Consider the following 23,076-nt stretch of genomic DNA (forward strand, 5'->3'; position numbering starts at 1 on the left):
TTCACTGGGAGCAGAAAAGTCCAAAGGATGGACCAGTTGATCCAGTTAGGTCACCCAGATTTGTTGTTGCATGTCTAAGTGTTTGCTTGCTGTGGAGAAATATAGCAATGGTTTGTTCAAGAGGTACCTAGTAACTGTCCAACAGTGATTGTCCCAAGAAGCAAAAGTATCATATATGCATGATCGGTGGAGACAGATGGCCACTCCCACCAGTAGCTAGGCTTTCTTCCCACATAGCCATCCCACAGTTGTGATGGTAAGCTGTATGTAGGGTGTGACAGTCCTGCTTGTGCAATGCGCTGGCTATAAAGACATGGATTTTCTCAGATATCTCCTCTAGATTTGATGCCATAGTCTCACTGCTCAGTTCTGGAAAGGACTCTTTTCCCCTGCAGTGCCAAAAGGCCTACATGGTCTCCATCAATCATTTATACATGCACTGGTGCTTCTTGACAGCCACTGAGGAGAATCACAGTGTTCCAAGAAAACTAAGCCTCCTGTATGGCAGTAGTTCCATGCACCATCACTACTAAAAAGAAATCCTTGACCAGAAAGTTGCTCAGAAGGCAAAGCACTAATGGGAAGAGACAATGTTAATGATTTGCAAACCCAAGGCCCCAGAGCCCCTGAAATCATGGTAGTGCCAAATTATATGGGCGCTCATTGAACTTCAGTTTAATAAACATTTGTTTCCTCTTGACAGAAAGAGGGCCAAGGTGGTAAGAGCTATTGCATCCTGTTTGAAGCTATTTATGCTAGTGGAGGGATATTCTTAGTCAGATATGAATGCATCATTTCCAGAGGCATCAGGTTCAGGTGTGTGACTAAGCACAGAGATTGGCCCACAGATTGCATGGGGATATTTGTGTGCCTTGGGGGCCATAATTTTCCTCTAGGTGGTAATTATTACAATAAAGGATATTGCAAGTTTCCAGAGCCATCACTGAAAGATCATTGTGGGCTTTGAGCATCACAAGCTTTGTAGTTAGAAGAAGAGGTTTTCTTTTTCATGGGCACCCTGAGAGAGAGAATTCCTAAACAGGGAGTCCAGGCTCTTGTTTTCTCAACTCCAAAAGACTTTGACTATCTAAGTGAAACATCTACCTTTTCTTCTCTCACCAGAAACACTTGGGTCATAAGATGCAGCATTCTTAGCTTTTCTTCCTTCTTCTCCCACTCTTCATTGTGAGGAAGTATTCCCATCTCCCGAATGGACCTCTATACCAGATGGAGACATGAAATAATCCCTAAATGAAATTAGTTACTGGCTCTTATTTTCTTAAGAAGAAAAAATATTAGTTTTATAATTAACAGAAATAGGAGTCGGTCCCAGAAAGCTAAGTGCACATAATCAATAAGTGGAAAGGACCACACTCCTCCATATGTGTCAAGATCTAAAAGTAGCCATACAAAGGGTATAATTAAAAAGAGAAAAATAACCCCACTCATTTACATAACATTAGAGGCTGAAAAAGGTCTTTTTGCTTTTGTGCTAACTATAGAAATGAGTGAAACAGACATAGATACTACTGAGACAGATACTGCTTTCAAAAGTGCATTTAGAGCTATATTTATTAACTATTAATCACATTAGAGGTGGGAATTCCAAAGGCATCTACTAGAGTTAGGGCTCCAGCTCTTATTAAAATTAAATGGTATTTATGTGCTTAACTTCCTTAGATTCCTTTGCCTAGGCTTAATGGGAATATACGGCTAGTACCAGATTAATATTTTTCAATCGCAACTATGAATCTCTCTGGAGATATAAAAAAGAACTCAAATACTTGATTAATGACTGGCGAAGCTCAGATAAGTTCAGAAGGCAGAATAAGATGGCAAAAGATTCCTGTCCAAAGTTTATCTGAACCCACTGGATTTACAATACTCCAACAAGGTAGTGTGGGGGTTTTGTTTTGTTTTGCATTTGTTTGTTTTCCTTTTTTGTTTTCTGAGCACTAGGATTTCTGATGCTGGCTGGAGCACAGATGGGAATGGGCCTGGGAAAAGGAAAATCATGAAGATAAAATTACAAATCCTTTGGAACTTCAAAATAAATAAAACAGAAGGCTTAATTAGTTATTTTCTGGACTAGGTTTTTCTTTTATTGATCCCTGTGTTTGTGTCCTAGGCTATTACCTAAGAGCACTGGAATGCAGTTTTGATTTCATGGTTTGTCTTTTAGGAAAATGTAACAGTAAGGTAGAAATAAAATTTTTCTATTTGACAATGATATAGGCTATCTCTGAAATAAATCATTCATCTCAACTGCCGGAGGAAAACATTCTCTGATATCTGGTCAATATTACATCTAAATCCTAATTCAGTAAAAGTAATATGCTTAGATCACTTCCATGCAGCATAGACACACATCAGAGTATTAGCCTGCACTATTTTAATTTTAAAAAAGAACAGGAATACTTGTGGCACCTTAGAGACTAACAAATTTATTTCAGCATAAGCTTTCATGGGCTACAGCTATAAAATTGGGACATCTGGTCACCCTACTGACCCATAATTTTAGATACCCTCCTTCCTCCCCCCCCACCCCCCGACCAATCTCAAATGTTGCTGTGTTTGGAAAAGTTTACCCAGTGGCTTTTTTCCATACTGCAAATGAGCAAAAAGATGGAATTTTGCATCTTTGTAATGTAAAGATCATTGTTGCTTGAAAAATCGACTCCCTACCCCCGGTCACTTTGCTTGAAAACTGGTCTATTTCACTGGGAAAGTGGGCCAGGTTTTGCTTGAAAAATGTGCGTGCCTTAGTGACATTTTCCACAGAAATAGGCACCTCTTCAAGTTCATAACAAAATTAAAAAAAAAACCCTAAATGTTAAGTAGTCCTGCATTTAATGAAAAGCTATGCCTACGAGTAATCAAATTCAGTGGCTCCATAATGAATGTAGTTTGCACCATTGGCTACTAGATGGCACTGTTCTTCATTACTAGTCAAACAGAAAAACAGTATCTGGATTCAACATTACAGTACGTTAATCCTTCAGCATTAACAAAACACCTTATTGAAAAGGGGAAAGAAACAACTCTTCATTCTCTCTTCTACCGTAGTTTTTCACTTCATTTACAGTTGTATCTTTAAAGAAAGCTGGTTTGTTTTGCTTAGCACTGCATTTTGAAAGATCACAGTATTTCTTGTCGTGGATTAATTAGTGGCTTTCTTGTAGCTTTTCAAGAGACAGCAGTGCGCTGGTTGCACAGACAGGGAGAGGGGAATGCAGAAATATAACACCCAAGTGACAGTTGCCAGAGGAATTGTGCCTATAAAAGACAAGGCAGTCAGAAGATTTCTGGAGGTGCTGAGGGAGATCATTCAAAGACGGATACTGTGCCGTCTAAAACAGTGTATCATGCATTCTTCCACAGCACTAGCTGTCACGAAAAAATGATAAACAATCACAGAGTCACTTTCGCCTGACATTGAGCAAGGAAATGTATTAGAATAGGGAAAATTTTAATGTTGTCACCTCTTGCAATTTTATTGCAAATCTTGTGATACTTGGTATTTTACTTAAACCCTGGGATGAGCGATGAACTGAGAATCTGAGCTTTTGTTGTTTTTTTTAATTATATGTCTAGTCCTCATGGTTGCAGAGATAAATTTGAAAATATGATGATAATAGCTAGCTCTCTCATGGCACTTTTCATCCAGAGATCTCAGAGATTTACAAAAGAGGTTAGTATCATTTCTCTCTGTTTTACAGATGGGGAAACTGAAGTACAGAGAAGTGAACTGGTCATCCAGCAGGCTAGTGGCAAAATGACTTGAGTGCACCCTGAAGGCAAACTTTTACCAAAAAAATATTATTTAATCTCCTAGGTCTTAAAAGTGTGAGTCTGGCAATATTGAACAGTATTCCCCCTAAAGCTGCACTCTGTTTCTGTCTCTGCTTCACTGTTGAGCTGCTCTGTAGAATCTTCACCAGCTTCTTGCAACACATTTAAAGAAACAGTACACACACTGGCTGCCAGCTACTAATGAGTGGGCAGAGGTATCCAGCTGGTATCTATTTGTGCTGGCCTGCCCTCTTTGCATTGTCATTTTGACTGCCTTCTGCATGGGATGCATAATGGGAGGGCTCCCTATACCCTTCTCTCCCCCCTGCCCCCAACCTGCCCTTGGGCACCTCTGCATATGTAGCCACAATGAAGCCCTATGAATGGAGCATAAAACTAAAATGTATAATAGGCACATCCAAGGTGACCTGTGAAGGCTACATGTTTGCATAAGTGTCAGTCTTGCTCCAGGTTTCAAGAGTGGTAGCCGTGTTCCAGTATTTCTAGGGTCCTTTTACTATTGGCTAGAGGAGCTGTCAGTACAGTCCTGTGTTTTCAGAGTTAAAAGATCATGAGAAGAATTCCTCATGTTCTATTTACACTCAGTGATTAACTTATGAGTTTGTCTATGTGAGCACCTCCAGGCCAATACAAATCTAACATTTACAACATTGATAGGGAATCAATTGTCAGAATACAACCTTGATTCTCTTTTGTTTTTATACTAAGTTGATATGAACAAAACCCTTTTGTGTGATATGTAGGCGTCTGAGTTGAAGTCTTCCAGGTAGCTTTACATCGACTGGAATGATCAGCTGAAAAATCACGTGGATTTTGGAACTCTGGACTTTCTGCAGAATTTTTATTTCAGCTGATACAGTTTTCCAGTTGATAATTTGGGTTCAGGAGTGTGGTGAAAAGCAAATACGGTGGCAATCACACATCTGGATGAGAAGGGAATAAATAAGGCATATTGGACATGGAAAGTCAACATAGAGAAATAATAAAGGACAAAATCAAATAGGAACACTTCTTGTATTGGGTTTGGATGGACAACAGTCCTCCCACAGCAAATGGAACATGATCCAAACCAGATACAGTATAAATATCACTTCCATTGCAGTGCGTAGAGACACGTCAAACATTTTCACTTGCACATTTTTAATTCAAGGAGGGCATGGTTTGCCTATAGGTATCCAGAAATAAAGCAGTAAACACACACACAACTGATTAGTAAAACTGGAACACAGGATGACTGATTGAAAACTCAATTAAATCAATGGAAATGCACTCATTGATGATAATGGGCTTTTGATTGGGCCCAGGGTTTTTAAGACTGGATAGGACAGGCCTGATGTCCATGATGTCTAATAACCATCTTCTGGAAGTGACCAGTACATGACTCTTCAGAAGAAGGGAAAACAAACAAAAAAAACCCAAATGCATGTAGCCAGTTACAAATGACACGGTGAAGAAAATTGTTTGAATAGAAAGTTGTTTTTTTTAATCTGAGAAAATGATAATTATTTTTTTGAACTTTTCTTGCTGACAAAGTCTCTGAAAAGCACTAGAGGTATATTGTTGTGGAAAGTCTATCTTATTGGTCAAATCTTCATATATTTCCTAAGTCCCTTTTAAATTCCATAATAATTACCCACTTTCTTTTTCAGTGTCATCTGTTGAAATTATCTCTATTATTCAGAGAGTCTTAAGCAAGGTTGTGGTAATTAACCTGAATAAAGGGGAGTGACTCAGATGCTCTTTATTTTTCCTAGAGCCTAAAATTCCAAAAATATCCTTTTATTAATCCAAAGAGACCCTGTCAATAGCATACTTCGTTCAGAGCATATGGTAATTAACTCTTTGTTCATGGGTAAAAATAAGCAAGAGGCCTTTCTCATTCCATTCTGCCCTTCAGTCTGGCAATTTCCTCATGTAGATTTCTTGGCATTCAGCATGGAGAATAAACTCTTTAAAATGTAACCTTTAAACTTTTGATGCTGGAGGGGGGGACTCAAAGAAAGTTCTCAAATGCATCTGAGATGCTTTGGTCTGAAAATCAGGATGCAATCTCACAAGGACAGGCTTTCTTGCAAATTTTGTAATCTATCTTTGCTTTGGACAGCTCCAGAAATACCGCTAAGACAGCCCCTTACCATTTCAGCTTCTGTTCTCATCCAAAACCAGAATAAGTCAGCACCAGATCTTATTTTACTTGCATCTGCTTAGCCTTCTCTAGTCATAATTGGTTATAGTGATTAAGACCATAGGCCAGATACTCTGTCACACTGAGATCTTTTTACACCACTCTGATGGGGTACAGGAACCTGAAATGGCAGGAAATAGCTCCCTGAGGAGAGAATATGCCTTGTGCAGGGGACCTTCCTTGCCAGTGCAGAGCTGACATAATAGGGATCTCCCCCAAGAAAAGGCAGACCAAAGGTTTGGAGTTGGAGGTTGGGGATAGGGCAGAGAAGACACAGAGAGGGAACATGTCTAGAGTGCATGGCACTATGACTCCCAGGAGCAACTGAGGGACATGATAAATTAGAGCAGATTCATGACTGCTAATTTATAGCTCCTGCACATATTCCTGACTGTCTCACATTTCAGGGATACAAAGCTGGCTTAAGGAGCAGGAATCGAGAAACAGATAATTGGGCCTTGAGAGAGGTCAGGGTTGATATGGTGAAAACCCAGGATGGCTGGATGCTTATCTAATGCTCCTGAGCCTGCAAAAATTGGAAGATTTCCGTTACTTCTTGATTCCACAGAAAATACAGAAAAACATGCATTTCAGCACTTCCATTTCTGAAAGGAACAGACAGAGCTAGATCTTGGACTTGTAGAGTCATATGAAAATGAAAAATGGGACTTCACAGAAAGGAGCATCTTGGGATCAGTTCTAGGTCACAAGCAATGTGTCAGGGAGCCTGACTCCCCTGTGTAGTTACTCTCGTAATCAGAGTAATATGTACCTCATGATGGAGACCCAATTATTTTATTCTTATTTATTTAATATCTAAAAGCACCTATCAACATACCAGCTAGATACAGTTTACAGCAGTTGAAAACAAGTACACAGGTGATTCTTGCAACACAACAATGACTCAACCTTCAAAGTAAATTAGGTTGCTTTACAGTGCAGACTTCTAACAGAAAATTAGCAACTGGAGTTATACAGTATTTACATTATTAATGTCAAATACTTAAAACACAAGAGGCAAATCTAATTATTTCCAATGTATGGAAAGGAAGGAATTTCAGGTTGAAATATGCATGGAACTAAACTAAACCTCTATGGGAATGTGCAGGAAGGGTCATAACTCTGTTCTCAGTTACACTAGGATAAATCTATGGGCTTCAGTGGAGTTACTTCACATTTATACTGATGTAACTGAGATCAGAAGCTGTTTAATATGGGGCACTGAAAAACAACAACAAAAACGCTGGCACAGAAACTGAAATGCCCCCTGTCCCAGTAAGCCCTAAAGGATTGCATGTTTTGCTTTGTCTTTTCTCCTCTTACTCTTAATTCTGAACTAAGGCCAGACAAAAGCTGTACCATTAGTACAGCATTTGCCATTTCTCACCCTTTCATCTGTTTGTTTTTCTTTCTCCTTTTCTTTTTAAAGTTGACCTGCCACCGAAGGCTCTGCTCTCTGAACCTGGCGCTGTGCTTAACTGGAGTTAAGAACCTAAGGCCGAATGGAGGGCATGTCTAGAATAAGCTCCTCATACTTGAGGTAATAAAAACAAGGGGCTGGAACTGGGCCCTATATATAAATCTCTGTCCTGGGTGGTAGTCAATTTGGGCTAGCCCTGCATGAAGAAGGAGCTGAAGATACTTGCTTTAGGCTTGTCAAAGCCATGTTCCCCTGTGGCTGTGTTCCAGACATACAGACTTCTTGTCCTGTGGTTGAGTGGTAGCCCTATCATTAGAGAAATCAGTGACATGGAGTTGTGTATCTCCCAGTGGTATTTTTCTACACTATGTGCATAAATTCTGTTGATCTTAAACACCAAACAGCGCACAGGCACCTCCCTCTGCAGATTAACCTCAGTTCAGTCACCACAGCCCTGCTACCTAGAAACAGCTCTCTTCAGCCCCATCATCCTTGGTCCCCATCTGCCTTTTGTTCACTCACTCACTCCAGCACCAATAGACAACCTGCTTCTCTCACCCACTCCTTGCCAATTGTTTCCCCAGCTGCCATGGAACCTAGTAACTTAGGTCCTTCCAGTGCATGAAGGAGAGCAGGAAACTCATTCCTTAACAGATTCATCACACCATCTGAACTGACCTAAGACTGGGCAGGAGATTCATCACAGCCTATGATATTGTTCTGTTCATTTTTTCATTATCTGTCATTTGTACATTATAATCACAATTTGTAATACCCAACACAACCACCGTGACTGACAACCAGCACTCTAATTTGCCACCTTCACTCCCTTTTACAGAATCACAATCTGTTCAGATTTTGCACTTTAAAAATGGGCTGTGGTGTCTAAAATTAGGATATGTAACAGGTGAATTCACCTGCCACTAAGATATATGGGCATGTTTGGCCTCAGTCAGAAAGTTCTATAAAGATAGCTCCCTGGTGGCTGTATAGAAAAAGAGGTCATAATGGTGCTTGCAGTGACTCAAGAGCACCAACCAAGAATACCAGCCTCAGGGTAGACTGTTCGGAATGAGGGCAGAAACACCAAATTGGTTGTAAGTTCTATACTTGCATTTCACCAACGATTATCAAGTGTAAATTTCCTCAGGCACTATAGTAGCCTTAACTTGGGCTCACAGACAGTCCCCTTGAGATCTCTCATCTATCTTGCCACCCACTTGAGTCTACCTTTGTGACAGAGGGTCCTTTATACCAAGAATAACAGTAATATTCAAGTTACTCACAATCCCAAAGGACCAGTCACTTACTCTAGGTCAATTGTGCCATAGATCTCACACCAAAGACAACATTTGTAGCCAATTCTATAATAAACTATCTACAGCTTCCTTCAATAGGAAAAGGACATGAGACTTATTTACAAGATTAAAGCAGGTGAACATATTCACAAATGAGTTACAATCTTAAATTTCAAAAGGTAATACAGACTTCGATAATAAGTAAGCTCAATATGTCCTTTAGTGCTACACAGCTGGGGATCTCTTGCTTATGCCTATAAAACTTTGCCCCAGAGTCCAAGCGGCATAGCCATACAGTTCCTTCTTGTTAGAGGTTTTTATCCCCCTCCTCCTTTGTGCTCAGAGATGCAAACTCAGCTGATGGGAGGAATCCACTTTCATGATTCATTTTCATTGGGAGAGGAGGCTGAACAACCAATGCCTTTTGTCCTCTTAAATGTCCCACAGTACTCCATCTGTTGGCAATGGATCTTTCCTGTTGAGCAGGATGTAAATGAAACTGGGCCCAACTCTCCTGTTCCAGTCCAGCTGTACCCTCATTTGGTGTAATGAACCCAGAAGGGCTGCCCTAGGGAGTTATAAATGAGGGTTTAGAGGAAAAGAGAGAGAGTTCAGAACCCATAGGGAGTAGACAGTCGAGAGAGGGAGAGTCCAGAGATGAAGCTGAGAATAAGAGTTGAGTTGGACTAAGAGCAAGAAGGGGATATCCCTGAAGGAGGGAGTGCTGAGAGTTCCCTAGTTGGGCCACAGACCCAGATCTGGCTGGTGAAAGAAGGCATTCAAGTAATCATCCACAAACTTCCCCAAGCCCGTGAACCATGGCAGGAAAGGGCTAAAGCCTGAGAGCAGAAGAGGGAGATGGATCCAGGCTCTCAGCCTGAGAACTGAAGCTAAAGGGCCAGAGAGGGCTGAAGGCTGGGGAATGATGGAGGGGTGAGCTGGCTGATATCTCCTGGCAATAGCTAGAGTCAAACCTGAGGATAAACAGGGCAGAGAAGCACCCTAATTGAAGAGTGGAGAGAGGCATGGGGAGAGATGCTGGAGCTGTACTAGAGAGCTGGAGCATGGTGAGAGATGCTGGCACTATACTGGAGAGCTGGAGCACAATGAGAGATGCCAGAGCTGTGCTTGCTGTGTTGATTGACTGGTGGGACTATTTAAGATCTCAGATAACCTTTATAACTTAGGAAAATAAATAAGTTCTTCCAATCAAATTCTTGACTATAACTAGACAATGTAAATAACAGATAATCTATGTAGCTTCCATATACTGGATGGGCTAACAAGACACACTGTCTGTCTCGCATGTAACGTGGGATCTGCTGGTGTTTGCAGATGCCAGTAAACTGAAGTTCATTTTCTCCTTATCCTCCAGATTCTACAGATGCTGCAGTTGCTTGTCAGACTCTTCTGTTGAATGGCAGCTTTCCAAAGAGGAAAATAAGGCTCTGTTGCCTCCTCTTCTTTCACAGCTGGTTGTGATGCTATAACATCATGACAGACACTTTGCCTAAACATATATTTCCAAAGAAGGCTCCTTTACCCTTCTCCTAGTGACCGATTCAGTTTTCTTTGTTGTTCATTATACTTCAGACCAGGGCCAGCTCCAGGCACCAGCTGAGCAAGCTTGTGCTTGGGGCGGCAGATTCTACGGGCCGGCATTCCGCCCAATCCTAGGGCGGCATGGCCGCTTTTTTTTTTTGTTGTTCGCTGCTCTGGCCACCCTGTTTCCTCCCCTCCCCCACTTTGCCGCTTCAGCTGCGCTGTTTTAGTTTTGTTCCCCCCCCCCCGCTTTGCTGCTCCAGCCGCGCCGTGTCCCCCCCCTGCTTTGCCGCTCCAGCCGCACCATGCTTCCCTGGCTGCTTTGCCACTCCAGCTGTGCCGTTTCCCCCGCACACTTTGCCGCTCCAGCCATGCTGGTTTTTTGTTTTGTCCCTCCTGCTTTGCCGCTGCGGCTGTGCTTTTTTTTCCCCCCTGCTTTGCCGCTCCGGCTGCCCCCCGCACCCCATTTTTTTTTGCTTGGGGTGGCAGAAAAGCCAGAGCCAGCCCTGCTTCAGACCCATTATGCTTTGCAGCTGATGTAGAACCTCATCCAAAGCCAACAGAAGTTGATGGAAAGATTCTCATTGACTCCAGCAGACCATGGATTAAATCCTGAGTGAATGAGCTGATGATGAACTATTGGATGGTATTGCCATGGTCACAGTTTGCAGTGGTGTCCTATATGTCACTGGATGTGACTCATACTGCCACCAAATGCTTATAACTGTGTTTATCCTGTGTCAGTCACCTGTTACATTTGATAACTAAGATCCTGCATTTGTTCTGTGCCTGAAAACAATAATAATAGCCTATATAGTCAGGAAAAAGGTAATTCTTTCTTACAGACCATTTTTGAATTGTGCAGTTTTGCACATCCCTTTACACCCATAACTCTCCAGCTGAATAATTAATTTGGAGAGCCATCCTGAAGATGGCTTTTTGGCTGAAGTCATCACAAATGTTATTTTTCTATTTTCAGCACGTAGTTACCATAACCGTCCTCCTGCCACCGCTTAAGAATCATCCCAGCCAACCTATATCTATCTGTCACTTACCAAGAACTTCTTTTCACCTTGTGAAATTTCTGTTCCTCCTCTGACAACCTATGCTCAGCTCACTCTTTTGCCCATGTACCAATTATTACAGTTGTGACATTCAAAAGCTGAAAAGCCTATGGTGGGATGAAATCTTCAAAACTCTGACATCAAGGGATGCAGCATAAGCTTCTCTGCTTTGCTATAAGGTCTTTGATGTAGTAGGCCAATGTTTGATATTGCATTCATTTATTTTGTTTATGTTCTAACAAGCATACATACAAACAAACTAACAGCTTGTCTCAAGCTAAGGAGAAATAAAGAAATTTATAGCTTTGGGTTAAACGCTATCCATGTCTTAGAAAAATGATGTAAGGATTCACACGGACATCACTGGGCATTAACCCTCAGTTAACTTCATTGTTATATTGAAAACATGTACCTATGGAAAGGCATTGTAGTGATTAAAGTACAAGACTGGGAATCAGGAGATCTTGGGTCCATTCCTGCCCCTCTGATTTTGTTCTTGTTACCTAAGTTCTCTACCTCACTTCTTAAACTGTGCCCTGTGAGGGTAATAATATCTCACATAGGACTGTTATGAGGCTAAGTTCATTAATGTTTGTAAAGCACTTAGTGGTGTTACATAACTGTTGTGGGAAAAGAATATCCATAAATATGTTATTAAAATTAAATGCTTCCTGTGGGGTAGAAATGATCTTAGGTTCTATCTACACACAAAGTGGCAGCCATTTAACTAACAGTGTATTTTTAATTGACTTGGTGAAAATGGTTCAAAACCCTGTGGGGATCTGATTTTAAACCTGGCTAAACTGAAGTGTCTTCTCAGGAGTTTGCAATCAGATTTTTAAATTATTTTAGTTGAACAAATGCAATGTTTGTGAGTAAACACAATGTTTGCTACAGCAGCAACACCCAAACTAGCAATATTAACAGGCTCCTACCTGTGGTAGATATTTGCTTATATATTAATAACCATATTGCCATACCTATTGGTTTAGAGGCAGCATAGCTTTCATATGTGCTCAATGAGTGCATGTATAACTTGTGCTTTATACTGTAGCATTTGACTTTGGCTCAAAGAAAGGGAGAGAAACAGTGAGGAGGAGACATGGATTTTAGTTGGCATAGTGGGTTTCCACATACCTGCAGGGCAACTCAGCCACAGGGGCCCAGAAACACCTAGAACAGGATGTGGCAGTTACTGGATATGTTCAGTAGCTGTTTCTGAAGCTCTCTCAGAACCTGTAATTGTGGGCAATCTGCCTGGTAGGTCATACCCTAGTTACCCCCTTAGAGCTGAGCCAATCAGAGCACACAATGGGGAAAGGGTGTGGGGAGGAAGGCTACAAATAGCGGAGTTAAAGATCAGCAGCTGCTCCAGGTAGGACTAAGAGATGTGTCTGGTGTGGGGGCTGGCTTCTAATACCTGTACTACTTTGGATACAGGTAAGTGCTATTCCAACTCCATTTACAAGGGAAGCTCTCCATTAGGATAATGTTTGTCCACTGTGGTGTACTTTATGGCTATAGGAGAGCTGGGAAGGGATATTTGTTGCCCCTAGAGACTATGCTGCCTAATGGAATTTACACTTACCAGCTAACTGCTTTAAACTGGGATTCTGTCTCAGTTGAAGAAAGAATAGGAGCAAAGCTGAGTGAAGTCAGGGTTTGTTGATTCTTGCCTGATTTAGCTGGGCTTATGGTGAGAAGATACTGTCCTAGAGAGTGACACTTTGGATACTGGTTACAGATTTCTGTTTTACCAGTAACTGAGAGGGCCAATCAGCTGTTAACCCAAGGGCTGAAATGGTGGTACCTGTCAAGTACAGCTGGTTGAAATATGGAATTGTCCAGGTTGCAGGAGTTTTGCAATTTGGTTTCATTCCTAATAAATCCAAACAAATCTGAACAAATCCAAACTTTTTCAAATTTCTTGCAAACTAGAAGTCTTAGAACACCAACATATGGTATTACCTAAACAGTCTGCTCCTTGGATCCTGACAGCTGCTGACTGGAACTGACAAGATGTCAGTTTCACTCTGTAGCCACCTGGGCTCTCAGGCCTGCAGCTCTGAGGCAGCCCCACTATGCATATGACCCTTTGGCCAGGAACCCCACAGCTTCCAGACTTTGGGGCCAGAGTCAGGATCTCAGCTGCATGGCAGGGAGCTTGGAAGACTTGAGAGCCTGGCTTGAACTGGAGTTGTCAGGATTCCAGGCTCCCTGCTGCAGAGCCCTAGTTAGAGGTGAGGCTTTCAGGCACCTATCCTCAGGGCAGTTAGCCTGGAAGCCCTGGCATGGCAGGACTGCCTCAGAGCCCCAAACTCTGGAAGACCCGACTCCCCAGACTTGAGGCAGCCTGCATGGTGCAGTTCTCACTGCCTCTCCAGTTCCTGGAGCTGGAACCATCTGGTGGGAAATTTCAGTTTTGCAAAAGGGGATTTTTTTAAATTAATGTTGTTGTTGGGAAGTTATTCCAATGAAAACTTTGCAACCTGCTTTACTGTGGAAATACCCAGACTGTTTGTTTGCTGACCGAGTCCTGAAGAGTTTGAAAGGACAGAAAGGCTGCTGTTATTAAGTTTTGGAGAGTCCAGGTGATTCTTACTATGCACTACAATCACACTACAAAGGCTGAGAAATTCTATCTGAGAGAAGATCAAAGGGAAATGTTTATATATGTGTGAGCTAAAGTATAGAAGTGCTGATTCATATGTTCACCATTACATCTACAACAGTGGGGAAGTATGTATGAGGAACACCGGTAGATTTACTGTCTAACTTTTGTTTAAAAGTCATTCATAGTATTTGGAGTCCTATTTACAGTGTTTTATACTATTTAGTATGCATTACGTATTTGTTTTATGTAAGATACTCTGTCTGATGTTGGCTGAGAACTGTTAACACTAGTTTTTCAGGATTTTATGTACAATAGCCCAGAAGTTTAACTCTGTGTACTGCTTTCTGGTCTGTGCTTCAGCAAAGAGTTAAACTGAGTGCAGAAAGAAGGGGAGTGTGATAGAGTTGCCTGAGCATCCCCTACACTACTGTACTGGTCTTCTCTTTGAGCTCAATCCTGCAAGGTGACAAATGCTTCTTCTGAAGTGCTAAGCACCCTCAATTCCCTATGAAGTTAGCATTAAGGCACTCAACACTAAGGGTATGTCTACACTATGAAATTAGGTTGATCAGTAATATCAGACCCTTTGAGGCCTATCTATATTGGGAAAGTGCTGTGCCATTACATGGCAAGGCTTACCCTGGTGTGGCATACAGTGGTAACAGTCGCTTATGTGGATGCCATCTTAACTCATGTGCATATCCTGTGAGATAATTATTTCCTTAGATGCTGGGTTACACCACGGAGCAAAGCACTTATGTAACATCCTCTCTTGGCCATTCTAAAAGGGGTGCTGATATAGTTGTAAGAAGTCCCATGAATGCCTCATGGTTAGGCAATGTTGTGATGCATGCAGAAGTTTAAAGGAGGCACATGAGCATGCAGATTAAGCCATATTGCTTGTGGGTCTAGAAGGGAGAACCAAAAGTGGAAATGAAGGGGGTGAGTCAGTGGATCAGGACGTTATTTTCTTTGGTTTTTACTTAGAGTTTGTGATCCTTTAATGCCTGTTAAGCTTGGTTTTTTCTCCTTCTGAATATAAAATAAGAAAACAGATTCCTTTGAAAGTCTGTTTAGTAAAAACGAGGGTGAGAGAAATCCAGAGTTAAAATGTTTGTGAGTTCTTAGGACAAAATTATCTACCTCTTAGATCTAGGAAGTTCTTATAGAAACAGATCTTTGGTCTCCGTACTACTACTGGTCACCAGCACTATGAAACTAAAGAACATTTTTGTTCTGGTTATTACAAAACTCTTTTCCAGTGCACTCTCTCTGGTATATTTGCAAAGGGATAACCATGAGATTTCTCTGATACATTATTAGCAAAGATCTCTTGTAGTTGTCTGTCATGGTTAATAAATGAACATCCCCAGACAAAACTGAAGTGTGATAAACAACAATTAATAATAGTTAATGAAACATGAGTGTAGTCAGTCTTGCAACCCAAATTGATGATAGCACTAATTTTCTGTGGCTTGAGTCTGAGTTGCCAAACCAAGCTATTACATGCAATGGCAATTCTGGGATCATGTCTCATTTTTAAGGTTCAACTCACTTTCCCTGGATGTTCTTTACTGTTTGTTTAAAATTTGTTGTGTTAATAATATAAGTTTTCTGGTAAGAACATTTATATAAACTAATGCAAAATATGTACAAACAGGGAAAGCTATGGAAAGCCTGATTCTACTACCTGTATTTTGAAATTACTATGGCTATCCATGTAGTCAGAATGACAGTTCAGGCTTTCCAATCCTCAGGACAGCCTTGGACAGCTTTCTCTCAACACTTTTTTTTTTTTTTGGAGAGGATTCACAGTTTTTCCCTTTGACCAGGTGTGCAACTCTTAACTCTTTCCCACTTCCACCTCACTTAGGTTCAGCCAGGGTGGATTTAATCATGATTTAATTCAGCAAACAGGAAACCTTGATTAAAAGTGATTATTTAAATCTTGTTTTGCATTTGTACTTTTAACTATTTTCCTAAAGTAAGTTTGAGTCTCATATTCTAATGGTTATTAACCAGTGCTGATTTGCAACTAAAGATAGCCATTACACCAAATTTGCTTTTTGATAACCAGGAGGATACTCTGTATTTATACATATCTATTTAAGCAATTTAATAGCTTAACTTACATTTATTCAGATGCTTAATTTGTATACTTTTATTATATTAGAAAATGATGCATTTCTTATTTACTAAATACTCTGTTTCAATCTCTATTTGAATGGAAATCAAAATTCAATTAAAATGGAAATGTGTTTTCAAATTTGTATTAATTAAATAAAACTTTAAATATGCTGAATACATAAGAAAAACGTTTATCAAAATACATTCTGCATTTAAAACCAACTGATTTATTAAACAAAGCAAGTATTTGTAGTTAGTGAATTGAACCAATTGTTTCTGGTCTCCATGTCCTTTAAGATTTTAGAACTAGTATATCTCATCCTCTCACACCTAGTTTTTATTCATAGATTGAAAGAGGAAAATAAGCTTTCCTGTTTTTTCAACTCCCATTGGTTTCTTAATTTTGAATGAATTGGTCATTGAGCTGAACTAATTGAATAAACTGAAATGAAGAAAAATGAAGAGGCTACTGTTGAAAAAAGCTGGGTTAGCACTTCTGGTTCCATGTGCCAAATCAGGGATTTCCACCAATTCAGTGCTTTGACTTTCTTGGAAACTTGGCAGTTTCATGACTTCAAATTTAATTTTAAAGAAGTTTATTTTTTCAATAAAGCTGTATTTATTTTTTTACAGATATGATTTTTAAAAAAAATAATAGATTTTATGCACGTTTCATTAAGCAGAGCACTTAAGTCCCATTGACTTCAAATGCGACTTACAGACACGATTAGAGTTAAAAAATAATATCTAGCTCTTGTCTAGTTGCTTCATCAGTGGACTCAAAGTGTTTACATAGGAGCTCAGTATCGTTATCCCCATTTTACCCATGGGGAAACTGAGATCCTTGAGAAGTGAACTGACTTGTCCTGCAGTGGAAGCAGGAGTAGAATCCAGATCTTGATTCCCAGTCCAGTGCTCTAGCCACTACGTTTAAGTGATTTATTGATTTAGAGTGTTAAGGTTAGGTTACTTTTCTCTTGGGTGCCTGACAGTAATTTTTTCCCCTCACTAACAGTCTCTGCCACCAATTCAGGAATGTTAAATAAAAGCAAAGTCTAAAACTTCATGGAACGATTAGCTATCTGGCTCTCATCTTGGTTATACAGAATGTTATTGAAACTACTTGAAGATTCTATATATAATAAAAGTTCTGTCTATCTTCTAGCTCTGACTGTATTTGCGGCTAGAACTTCAGCATCTTCCATAAAGGTCTGTTCAGGGCCTGTGTATGTGTGACCAGAGATTCCTTCTCCTTAGTGTCCTCTGTCAATTTGTGAAGCTAGGTTTTAAAAATCTTCATGAGCATACAATACAATACAAAAACTGAGTTGGATTTCAAATTTATATTATTTATTAATCATTCCTTGTCTCTAGATGCATCTTGATTTCTTTCTTCTAATGTGCATGGGTTATATGGTGCATTTCAAAGATCTTTCACCTCTTTGTAAAGAAACCTTTCTACCTGGCTGAGTGATTCTTTTAAACTGAATACAAAATGCCTGCACATCAAAAAGTAGCCCGGAAGATTTAACAGCTTTGAGCATATCTAAAGGCCTTCACCTCCCTCTTGTGTATCTGAGCACACATCCTCCTTAAACCAATTTCTCTTAGGTAGAGGTGTGGTTCATTAATATGCTAAGTATTCTCTCCTGTGTTCTGACTGAATATAGCTTGGGTAATTGAAATTCATAGAAAACATACATATCCAATGTACTCCAGTATGGAGAGCTACATTGAAATAAATAAATGGACAACAATGAAATATTCAAATCTAATATATCAGACTGCAGTGTTTCCATCAGCTGTCACATCCCCTCAATACTTTCATCCTACAAAGTATTGATTAATTGCCTGGTATATGAAAACTCTGACACACATCTATTTAGAATCATTAGAACATCAGTCCTGCCTAGAAATTATAATGTTTTGGTTTAATAGCGGAGTAAAATGGTATAATATGGCAAGTAGCTGTGATAAACAAAATGTATCATGCACCTTTGATGGTCTCACCTGCCCTCTGTTACTGATTTAAATCCCTATAATTTATTCTAATTTTCCAAACCCTTGAGCCCCTTCAAGCAGCTGCCATCTGGAGATTTCCAGCTTTCAGTGAGTTTCAACAGTTTCCCTTAGCTCAGCAGAGCTGTGAAATTATGGTTGTGCTTTTTTAAGTAGAGAGACACCTTTAGGTCATTTTTCATACTATTGTTTGACTTGCTTGGGATCACCTGCACAACCTCATCACGGCTTTGCCAATCTCACACCAGTAAAACCTTTTAAACATTACCACATCATGTATTCAGGCAGTCAACTTAAATTCTGCTCCCCTGTGCTTATCCCTCAAAATAGGGTCTTATAAATATAAATTATTTGCAAATAGTACAATTATGACACATTATAGTAAGGAGCAATATCTTCATCAGCTGCTACTTAAATGCTGGAAATAGGCTGAGGTACCACAAGAGATGTGTGACGCAAAAATCCTCACTCTGTATAAAAATAAAAGTGAAATCTTCTAGCACTACTGAGCTGATACATTAATCATCCTGCTGATGATTGGTCTTCACTTTTCCCTTGCATGGAGTTTACATACAACAATGTGGACCATGTGTCTATGGGTCAAAGCCCCTTTTTTTAATAACTATGGGTAACACCCACAATTCCACCTAAAATTACCCATGTTCTTTCCTAAACCAGCCAACTTAACCCTAGCATAGCAGATTCATTGGGCCCAGGAAGAAGTGAAGGATCACGTGGAAAAAGCAAAGGCAGACTATAAACAGTATGCAGACCAGCATCGACAGCAAGACCCCACCTACTCAGTGGGGTAGACAAGACTCACCGTGTGTTTTGTCCACAGAGAATCTCCTCACACAGAGTTGCTCACAAGATGGGCTTTCAGTTCCTTGCCCCTTTTAGGATCCTATGACAGGTCAATCCATTATTTTTTGAACTTTAACTTCCCACTCTCTGAAGATTCACCAATGTTTCCTGCATCACTTTTGAAACTCTACATGGAAAACTTTCCTCACAGAACCCAGCCACCTCCTCCACTGGTACAGGGCCATGAAGAATAAGTGGTTCACAAGATACTGGACTCTAATTGTAAATGTGATAGGCTCTGGTATTTTATTGAGTGGGAGGGGTATGGTGCTGAGGAGCTGGCAGAAAGTGTACATGCCCCTGCACTTGTGTAAGAGTTCCATAGGACTCACCCCAAAAAGCCCAATCTAATGTTGCCCTGAGGGTATCCCATAGGGACGTGATGTCAGGGACTAGAAGGCTCAAACCCTGATCCACAGAGCACTTAGGTACTGGTAAGCTCTGATCTACCACCCAGTGATGTGCTAACAGTTGCTAGAACTAGAAGCTGAACTTTGACAGGGGACTCCAGCCCTGGTATCTGATTGTCAGAGCTCTGGGAGTCCTGATTAGTTCCATACTTGTATTTAAACCAAGCACAGGAACAGGAAGTTGTCCATGGAACTGTGCTTCCCTTGTGCTGCCTACTCCTGCTTCCTGATTCTGATCTCCTGGTAACCTGACCCTGCCTGACACCTGACTCTCGATCCACCCTCTGGCATATCTCAGACTCTGATCTGGTGTCTGACCTGGCCTGGTGCCTGACACCCACTCTGATCACTAGGTCATATTGCCCACATCCCAGTCATGACACTGTTGTGTGGGGCTAGCTCTACTGATCTTGAAGTGCCGCTCTGGATGGGGCTTGGATTTTCCCTTTCAAGGATACACCCCACTCCAGGTTTGACAGATGTACTGGGTTAGGGCTGATTCTGCCCAGAAGAGCTCTTTAACCCCTTTCTGACTGGGGTGGGGACCTGCCCCACCCCACTACCTCTTACTTGTTGGAATACAGTGTAGTAGCAAGTAGTAAGCCAGACAGTCCCTGACCTGTTAAAGCTGGAAGCTGTGTTTTGGCTGGTATGTAAGCCCTCTTGTTCAGTACTGTGTGTAGTGCCTTTTGATATTCTATTTATTATTGGTTAATAGGGATGGGGAGTTGCTTACATTGAAACCATTGCATTTTTCACATTGGCATGACTTCTACATCTTCCTACATTCTCCTTGTCTTGATGCCTGTGGTGTTCCTGGTACTAGACCAATAGTACCTCACAAGGAATGGATCAAAGCAGTGCTATAATCTTTCATTTTTTCTAAAAATGGATTAGCTTGTTTTGCCTCATCTCAAATCTATACATACATTGTGGGTTCAAAAGTTCAGCTCAGACTCATGTTATTAGGTTCATATTCTGCCTAGAAGTGGCTGTGAAAAGAGGAACAGAAAGAAAAGAAAATTCCAGTGGAAAAAATAAGATTAAAATATCTAAGAGAAGAAAGGAGAGAAATTGTAACATGAAAACCAGATATACAGGGAAGATAGGACTGGAAGAGTCAAGTCCAGTCCCATGTTATCTTTGGCAACCCCATCATATAATCCTGTTCATAAACTTATCAAGGGCTTAGTTTTAACATGGCTGAGAACTGACCTCTTTTTTGCACTCAGGTAGTTAGAGGTTCAATTATCCACATTTGTACCTGCAATTTTCTATTTGCTATTTGTGCCCTCAAAAAGGAGACTGCCTCTTAGGGGGAGGGATAGCTCAGTGGTTTGAGCATTGGCCTGCTTAACCCAGGGTTATAAGTTCAATCCTTGAGGGGGCAATTTAGGGCACAAATCTGTCTGGGGATTGGTCCTGCTTTGAGCAGTGGGTTGGACCAGATGACCTCCTGAGATCCCTTCCAACCCTGGTATTCTATGAAAGTTTAGACTACTGTGTATCTACCATGTACAAGCAAATGACTGAGGATCACTAATGTGACTTCAATTTTTAAAAAGGGCTCCAGAGGTGATCCCAGCAAGTACAGACCAGTAAGCCTGACTTCAGTATCGGGAAAACTGGTTGAAACTATAGTAAAGAACAAAATCGTCAGACACATAGATGAACATAATTTGTTGGGGAAGAGTCAAGATGGCTTTTGTAAAGGGAAATCATGCCTCACCAATCTACTAGAATTCTTTGAAGGGGTCAACAAGCATGTGGACAAGGGGGATCCAGTGGATTTACTATACTTAGATTTTCAGAAAGCCTTTGACAAGGTCCCTCACCAAAGGCTCTCAAACAAAGTCAGCTGTCATGGGATAAGAGGGAAGGTCCTCTCATGGACTGGTAACAGGTTAAAAGATAGGAAACAAATGGTAGGAATAAATGGTCAGTTTTTAGAATGGAGAGAGGTAAATAGTGGTGTCCCCCAGGGGTCTGTATTGGACCCAGTCCTATTCAATATATTCATAAATGATCTGGGAAAAGGGGTAAACAGCGAGGTGGCAAAAATTGTAGATGATACAAAAATGCTCAAGATAGCGAAGTCCGAGGCAGACTGCAAAGAGCTACAAAACGATCTCTCAAAAGTGGGTGACTGGGCAAAAAAATGGCAGATAAAATTCAATGTTGATAAATGCGAAGTAATGCACATTGGAAAACATAATCCCAACTATACATATAAAATGATGGGGTCTAAATTGGCTATTACCACTCAAGAAAGAGATCTTGGAGTCATTGTGGATAGTTCTCTGAAAACATCCACTCAATGTGCAGTGACAGTCAATAAAGTGAACAGAAAGTTGGAAATCATTAAGAAAGAGATAGATAATAAGATAGAAAATATCTTATTGCCTCTATATAAATCCACGGTAGGCTCACATCTTGAATACTACATGCAGATGTGGTCACCTCATCTCAGAAAAGATATATTGGAATTGGAAAAGGTACAGAAAAGGGCAACAAACATGATTAGGGGTATGGAAAGGCTGCCCTATGAGGAGAGATTAAGAAGACTGGGAATTTTCAGCTGGGAAAAGAGACGACTAAGGGGGGATATGAGAGAGGTATATCCAATCATGACTTTTGTGGAGAAAGTAAATAAGGAAGTGTTATTTACGCCTTCTGATAACACAAGAACTAGGGGTCACCAAAGGAAATTAATAGGCAGCAGGTTTAAAACAAACAAAAGGAAATATTTTTTTCACATAATGCACAGTCAACCTGTGGAACTCCTTGCCAGAGGATGATGTTGAAGGCCAAGACTATAACAGGGTTTAAAAAAATACTAGATAAGTTAATGGAGGATAGGAAAGCCAGCATGCTAGAAAACTCTTTGCCTAAGCTAGCCATTGGGAGGTGCCAAGCCCAGGAGTGTGTGCTAAGCCCTGTCCCTGTCTTGGAGAGAGGTAACTACATCTGAGCTTCAGAGAGGCACCTCCTTCTGCTTGGGATTCTCATCTGCAAACCCTCTCTTGGAGTTAGGCAACTGTGTTGTTTTGGGGGGGAGGGGAGACTCCTTCCCCTGTTCAAGTCGTCCTCCCTCTACCTGAGAAATCTGTCACCTGTCAGGTAAGTATCCTAGCCACTGGGCTATGGAATATTCTGATGTAAGGATTTCTCAATCTCTACTATTGAAGCTGTTCCACTGAAGGAGGGCAGGTGGGCACAGGGCTGAGGGCTGAGGGGGAAAGCATGAGACTGGCTCTGGCCTGGTGATTAGGGCATCCACCTGGGTGGTGAGATACCTAGGAGCTAGTCCCCCTGCTACAATGGTTTTTTTTAAATTTATTAGCCACAGTGTAAGTTCACCAATGAGGGCTCGATCTGGTAGGCAAGTTCTGAGCATGCTTACCAGATCAGGAAGAGCAGGTATGTTAGGCATTCCTCTGCCTATCTTTCCCTGGTTTGTGCACCACTGTGATGCTTAAGTGTCTAGATGCCTGGCTTCAAGGCTCATGCTAGAGGCGGCAACATAGGCACCTAGGAAACTTTTACTGCAAAAATTTAGGTGTGGAGCAATTTTGGGTGCCTACAGGGTTCCGGGGTCACTGAGCAGGGGGATGTGAATGCCAGTGGGGCCCGATTCTGGCATTTAGGTGCCTAACGTGGCAGTTATGAACCTAAGTCCTTTTAGGGAACTGAGGCATACAGGCCTAGGTTTCATATCTC

At 40.9% G+C, this 23,076-nt stretch overlaps 1 long non-coding RNA gene across 1 annotated transcript in view; it reads left to right on the forward strand.

Moving 5' to 3' along the window:
* The first annotated feature begins 12,701 nt into the window (after positions 1-12,701).
* The window catches only part of LOC120405096, a 117,048-nt gene continuing 106,673 nt past the window's right edge, over positions 12,702-23,076 (forward strand). The window contains exon 1 of the long non-coding RNA XR_005598357.1: positions 12,702-12,762. This is a non-coding gene — a long non-coding RNA (uncharacterized LOC120405096). The remainder of the gene's footprint in view (positions 12,763-23,076) is intronic.

Source organism: Mauremys reevesii, linkage group 4 (genome assembly GCF_016161935.1).
Source record: "Mauremys reevesii isolate NIE-2019 linkage group 4, ASM1616193v1, whole genome shotgun sequence".
NCBI lineage: Eukaryota > Metazoa > Chordata > Testudines > Geoemydidae > Mauremys > Mauremys reevesii.